We start from the raw sequence: 7,603 nt of genomic DNA on the forward strand, positions 1-7,603 counted from the left end.
CTCAGAGCGGTCATTAGTCAGTGACTAGTGCGTACAACAGGAACTGTAAGCTGTAGCGACGACTCCAATCAAGCACTATACCAGCGTGTCTTGCAACAAGCCGTTGCAGCGACCGCTACAGTCAGAAACTTTACCAGTTACAAAGTTGAAAGTCGGAGAAGTTGAAAGTAATGGAAGCTGCAGCAACGCCAGACAAAGCTGACTGCTCAGCCGTACAAAGTAAAACTGCGGCAACGTCAGAGACAAGTGCTGACTGCACAGTTCCATCAAGTTCAGAGAATGTTGAAGACGGACGTGGAAGTGCCAAGAAAGAAATTGTGGACCAGAGCCCCGCGAAGAGCAAGTCAGTGGGTTCTGATGTTCCAACCAGTAGTGGCGGCACTTTCCATGGATTCGATCAGAGATTGGTTGAACTTGAACGTCAGTTCCGTGAAACGAAAGGAGAAGTTGAAAGTCGCATCGAATCGGTTGAGGATATTATGACGCAATCCGCAAATAAAGAAGAATTACGGGAAGCAATGAAAGGCGTTTCTCGCTGCAGAGACGAATTGCGCAAAATTACGGAAGAAATCATTTCAAACCACGCTGAAAATACGGAAACAAAAGATTTCACCAACAGTCTGAGGTTGGTTGAAATAGATATTAAAAAAGTCCGGAAAGAAGTAAAAGATTTCATGATGCTTCCATCCGAAAATGGGTCCGTATGTAGCCGCGCGAGATCTGGAGCCGGCTCGAGATCGAGTCGTCACACACAAAGCAGTCGCACCAGCCTCGCCAGCAATAAAGAACTACGTTATGAAAGCATAAGGGAAGCAGCCGCTTTGGAAGCAAAACTGGAATTTTCAGAGCAAGAAGCTGAAATGAAAAAGAAGCTAGTTGAAGATGAAGCAAAGTTGTCGCAATTGACTCTGAAGAGTCAACTTGCTGAAAAACGAGCCGTGATCAAGGCTTGTGAGCAAATTGAAAGGGAGGAAAACCCCTTTGGTTTTGATGACAATGAAGATGTCATACGTGAAGAACCAAGTTATACAGATATACGGTGCAAGGTTCCCGTATTGAATTTGGAAGAAAAGGTACAAAACTTCGTTATTAGTAACCCACATGTGTGTCCTGAAGTTAGGCAATGTAATGTCAAATCTAGTGAACCCGTATCCCACGGCCCAGTTATTGATAAAACTCCTGTGCAAATGAACAATGTCCGACGTGTTGAACCGGAAGAAACCGGCCGAAACACGTTTGTAAAGATGCCCGTTAATCAATCTATCGATATACCAATTGATCGTCAATACAACATGAAACCGTTGACGCGAATACCTGATATAAAAGTTTGGGTTTTTGATGGCGATGAAACTAATTATATGGAATGGGAAAATTCGTTTAAAGCGTTAGTTGAAGATAGAGTGTATTGTGTTCATGAAAAGATGAATTTGTTGAAACAACATCTTGGTCCGGGCCCGCTGAAAGTTGTAAAATGTTATTTTCTGCGTGGTTCTGAGGAATCCTATCGAAAAGCAATAAGTGACTTGCGAAGTAGGTATGGAAGCCCTGTCGTTGTTGGGCTGGCCTTCCTAGATAAATTGAAAGGTTGGCGTCATATAAAGGAAAATGATAGACTTGGGCTGCAAGAATTCTCTGATTTCTTGGAGCAAGTTTTTGTGAACAGAAGGTTTGTGCCAGAGTTAGGCATTCTTGATTACTCGTCAAGTCATATGTATGTGGTGAAGAAGCTACCTCCGTCACTGGTCGAGAAGTGGCGCGTTAAAGTGTTTCAATACAAAGTGGAGACCAATGATCAAAATTGCTACCCACCCTTTGAGTATTTCGAGTCATTTGTAAGAGATCAGTCAGAGCTTCAAAATATGCCGGAATTCAGAATGTTGGATGAAAACCGAAATAGTAATATCACGCAATCTGCTCAAAAGTTTGACCGTGACAGGCCATGTGTTTCATTTGGAACTAATGTTATGTCAGGCGAATATAATTGCATGTTTTGTGGAAAAAATGACCACCATATCCCAGATTGTGTGGATTTTGAGAATTTACCGTATACTGAACGAAAATCATTTATGCGTGACAAGTTTTTATGTTATGGATGTGGGGAAAGATGTACTAGAATGCACCATGGTAAAGATTGTCCCAAACGCGTAGTTTGTGCGAAATGTGGAAAGTTACATTTAACTAGCTTGCATCCGTGCTCTGCTCCCGCTGTTTCGAATTGTATTGAAGTGTCCGAGTATAAGACTGTGGGTGATTGATGTTGTATAATTGGTGCTTTGGTCTCATATTATCCCTGTCTGTTTTGTATTATCGCTATATGTTGTATGTTATTAGCATTTGCCTGTCTTTGTTGCCTGTTGGGGTCTATTTCTCCCTTTGTGTTCGATGTGATGTTTGTAAAAGTCCCGACGTGGAGCCACAATGTTAACGAAGATAGTTGTAAAGACATTTTGTGTTGCACAAAAATGTCCTTAAGTGGGGATTGTAACAGCTGTCCCAGCAGGGTGCCAGTAATCGTCTCACGCACCCTTTCACCTAACCTCATTTCCCACGACCTTAATCTCGTATCGATAAAGTATAGTCTGCGAAGCACGTGCTTTGAGAGATCGCCACTTCGCCAGTGTATAGCGCCGTAGCGGGCGTGCTCGCTTAAGTCACAGAGTCGTGTACAGGCAATTACATACATCTAACTTTGTTCTTTCTATATTCGTTAATATATTGCAGTATGATTTGAACCTGGTAAATCTACAAGTTTCTGACCACTAATTACTACTATTTGGCTGTTCTGTGCTAGTAAAGAAAGCTCCTTGGATCTGCGTGTGTGATCAGGATTGCAAGAGTATACTCAGAGCGGTCATTAGTCAGTGACTAGTGCGTACAACAGGAACTGTAAGCTGTAGCGACGACTCCAATCAAGCACTATACCAGCGTGTCTTGCAACAAGCCGTTGCAGCGACCGCTACACATCCAATCCCTTGTTTTGATCGCATCCAATCCCTTGTTTTGATCGCAACTAGTATATGTCATGACCAATCCAGGGTTTCGATTTCAAGCGCCTTGCATTGCGGTTGACTTTCCTAAGTGGGAAAGATGTGTCGAGGGCTGCCCGCAGTTCCTCAATAATTTTTTCAAAGTGGCGATTGTAGTTGTCAATTGCGAGTGGAGGAATTTTGTAGTTGTTGAAGGTATTGCTGACAATTTCAATATACTCTGTTATGTTCTTGATCTTGTTCGAACAATAACTAATACGACGAGGTTGCAATATGAAATCTGTATATTTTCAGCAGAATAACTTTAGGACAGGCGACACGATCCAGAGTACAGTTCAATGATATATATACAATGATTGGAAACTGCAGTGAGCTCTGCGTTTGAGCGCGTCGCGAGTCATGCTTCACTACAGGAATGAAATCGATGTAAACAAACGGTTCGCCAGCAATCTTTCTTCAGGAACTGGCGTTAATGTAGTGAAAAGTTTTTTATCGAGACCTATTTTGCACGTGAAATGTGTGCATACTGTACAGGTTTTGGCCAATACCAGTAGCATGGCTTAATATTCAGACGAAACTGATGTACCAGTGTGCCTACGTGATGAACACTATGATCGGAGGTGGTCTCGCAGTATCAAATAAAGGTGGATACTTCATAGTACGAGCTAGAGTTGGGATCAGGTCACTATCTTCAAGTCATTGCAAATTTTTAATCAAGTCACGAAGTCATTTCTAATTTTTTCAAGTCAATTCAGGCAGGTTCTAAAACTGACTCTGAAGTCAGGCCTTCTGAAGTTGTGAAAGTAGGCAAAACCTACTTGAGGATATCGCAAAAAGCATCACGTTTTTGAAGTAATAATAGTCATTATTCCTTTGTTACGGAGATTCATCTTGTGATCCGAATGCTCATATATACAATTGAATAAAAATAAAAATATTTTTGTTTGATACATATCAGGAGTAATCGTCAGCAGCTTGTAGATACAGCATACAATTGACTAACAGATGTATACAAAGTAAAGTCTAACTCATTTCTTCATACTACTCGAGTACTTTTCAGACCGTTTATTTTCTGCTTCAACAAGTAGATTTCAATATCCAATTGACTAAGAAACGTCTGCAAAACCTGGTCTTAACCTACTTTTTCAAACTACGGTACGTCATGAGTACAATTTACCATGATATGATGGTATATCTTATAAGTGTATGTGTGCGCAAGAGCGACCCACAATAGGTAGAAAGTTCCTGCCACTGTCCATGTCAGATTTGATAGACTTGTGCACAGCCAATGATCTATAAATGATTGTTCACAGCATATACTTTGTATAGTCATTAAATTGTGATGTTGTCCATGTCCAGTCCAGTTTGTCAACTCTTACAGTCATAGTTGACTTGCAAGATGGTGACTTCGAAGAATTGGACGGGATAGAGACTATCCAACAATCCCCTTCACTCAACAAATCTCCATCTCCACATCACCATCTATTCCCTCAACGGTCGAGGTGATCATGGAAGAAGTTGATCGAATCCGAGCATCATAACAATGTGTCATCGCATGGGTATAACAGAAGCAGGATTTTGAACAGCTTAAATACCTCACCTCTTCATGGACTCCTAAATGCTCTGATACTAGTCGTGTCTAAATTTCAATGAGGATACCAACACCATAATATCATTGAAAATTTTATACAGGGTATGGATATTTCATTTACTATAACACTTGAAAACTGCATAAACAACTTTTGTTATCATGTCAGACTTGTTGTCATCTAAATTCAGAATAACAAGAACCAAAATCCTAGTCAACGGAAAGCATTTAAGTCAAGTGAATATGTAGCAAAAAGGGATTTTCTTGTTTATGCAAATTACAATATCAGATATACCTATGTTTAAGCCAGGGCCGGCCAACCCGTGGCCCGCGGGCCACATGTGGCCCGCGAGAAGGTTTTGAGTGGCCCGTGAGGTAATTTCCGAAATTTCTAATATAATGGATTGCACAGATTTTAAGCTTGCAAGGCCAACCAAAATTTAATTAGTCTGGCCGCAATACTTGAGATGTGATGACTAGAATATCAGTTCCGACGCATTGACAGATCCATCAGTCATTCACATATTGGTATATCTTCGTACACTACAATAAAGCAGAATAATTTGCGATAGATTTATCAAAGGTAAAAATTTCTACAAGCTTAGCGCAATATGTTGCCACTCGATTTCTTGTTTTTAATATTGTTGCCCTTTTGTGAAAATGGAAGAACACCTAATGTATCAGCTTGAGTCTAACTATATTCGCGATTACGAGACAAAGTGTCGTTCAACATATGCGACCTTGCGTTTGCGCTCGCAGTAAGACCGTCGACCATGTAACCTAGGCAGGAAATGATTGGCGCATGTTGGTCACAGCTTTCGATATCGATATGTCCATGCGCCGAATAGCCCAGTCCTTGCAAACTTAGCCCAGCGATATACAGCAGGCCCGCAATACAGTCAAGTGACAATATTATTGATCTACGAACTTCAAAAAATTTTCGCGCTTTGCGCGGTTAGTGGCCTGCACAAAAGTTCGTCAATCAAATGTGGCCCTTAGGCCAAAAGCCCTGGTTTAAGCCATTCGATAAATGTACTGTCTGCATCTATTTTTGTTGTAATTTGTGAAACTGTGCTGTGCTATTATGAACAATCGAATAACTGTGCCTAGTAGTTGATAACGTCAATGTTTCTTGTCACGTAACAAAAATATATATTCTCAAATGTTATTTTTTCGAGCTTTCTTATCCTCTCTTAATGACAATAACAGGACAGCAGTTGGATGGTAGAGCAGCGATCTCACATGACGTTGAACATCGGAGGGCATTCAAGCATCAAGTACCATAGCATTTGAACACTAGTATGTTTCAAGCCTCTTTAGAAATCAATTATTCTTTGAAAATTACCATATCGCAGGTGCGGCCAGATTTCCTGATCAGGATAAAAATGATTCCAATAACGGATCAAGACTCAATCTCTTGGTGATAATGAGGTAGTCTGCTCGATGGATTGGCAAAAATGTCCGTATCAAATTTATCATTGTTGTTGTTTTCTTGTCTCTTTGATAAGCTTCCCTGCTCACGAATTTCGTTGCTGTTTCTGCGGCATAAGAATATCTCCAGTTTTGTAGTAGCGGCATATCTTTTTCCAGCTAGTACAAGTGAAGCAATATTATCTGGAATGCAATATGGCTTTAAATGGCAGTTGTAGCTGAACTTGGTTGTCATATTCACAAGGCACACGAAATTATCCACAGGTTGCATTGTAGTGTCCATCTCTTCACCTCTCGTACTCGAATAATATGTATAGTCTTTCAGCAAGACTATTTTTCTCTGCATCAATCGATCCAATGAGTATCAATCCAATCCGGCACCATTCGTCAAAGTATTATTCATTTTGACTACAATCTTTGGAAATATCTCAATGTCTGAAGCAAAGTGGAACATGACATGGTTGCTTCTCATGGACGGCCTGGCATGCCGAAATCCCACAAGATAATGATTTGCACTTTTATTAAGATCCCTGAATCCTTTTTAATTTCCTCGCGGCTTTGGGTTGCTTTGCGGCTGTTTCAATACACGAACAATCTTTTCTTGAAAGTTAGAATGGATTATAATTTATAAAAAAATGTTAACGATCCTGTAAAAAATTTATGCATTAGACATTTACAGAATGGGAATTTGTTATGTCACAGTTTTGCCAGTCAACTACAATTGAAATCAAGTTATTTATTCAATCCGTCAAGTATTTTCCGTACTGCCGCATATGCAATATATATGAGCAATGTGCATATTCAAGAGAGATTTTGCATTGGATGATTGTGGAGTTACATTGCTGGAAAAATAACCTGGGTAGCAGCACATACAATGCAAGTTGATGCTCATGCTCAGGTCATAAAGCGTGATGCAAATGGCGAAAAGTTATGAAGGTTGTACATAAAAAACCATAGACGTACACACTATACAATGACGAAGGTTACAAAATCATTTCCTAACCTTTCAATGAATAAGACACCATAGAATGTTGCTCGCAAATGCATAAATCATCTATTTTGTACAATCCTTCCAGCTATCAATCTTAACGAGTACTCCATGTTAATTTTCAAGGTTTACAGGCAATTCATGGGGAACACCTCACAACGGGTAGTTCATATCAAAGAAATGCCAAAACGTTTACCAGGTATATTTTGAATAAATGGGCATTGGTAGATGTTTTCGGACACCCCGGTGTGAAAGATTCAACTATTGAGAGAAGTACGACATATCACGCCAGGTCGATGTGAACAATACTAACTATGGAGTGATTAACCTAAATGTCATTCTAGTGCAGTGGTTCCCAACCTTTTTCGACTCATCGCCCCCTTTTCAAGCTCAACGCCGATCATCGCCCCCCAAATTTTGTGAACCGAAAAACCGGTATACAAACAGTAATCACCGGCGGGTTGACTAAAAAAAAAAAGGTCAACTTTTCCGTTCCATGTCGAATTTTCCACTTTTGCAACTGAATTTTCGTGGGATGACTAGAAATTAAAAAAAAGGTTATTTCTCTGACTTGACTCCAACATAGCCGTTTTAACTCGTCATTGCCCC

The 7,603-nt window shown here is 40.3% G+C and overlaps 1 long non-coding RNA gene across 1 annotated transcript; it reads left to right on the forward strand.

Moving 5' to 3' along the window:
* The first annotated feature begins 3,323 nt into the window (after window positions 1-3,323).
* On the forward strand, window positions 3,324-6,829 carry LOC145436064 (uncharacterized). Its single transcript, XR_013914157.1, has 2 exons — window positions 3,324-6,270; window positions 6,332-6,829. It is a non-coding gene; the product is annotated as an uncharacterized LOC145436064 (long non-coding RNA).
* The last annotated feature ends 774 nt before the right edge of the window (window positions 6,830-7,603 follow it).

This window comes from Botryllus schlosseri, chromosome 3 (genome assembly GCF_051294905.1).
Source record: "Botryllus schlosseri isolate E-star chromosome 3, Bs_hap1, whole genome shotgun sequence".
NCBI lineage: Eukaryota > Metazoa > Chordata > Ascidiacea > Stolidobranchia > Styelidae > Botryllus > Botryllus schlosseri.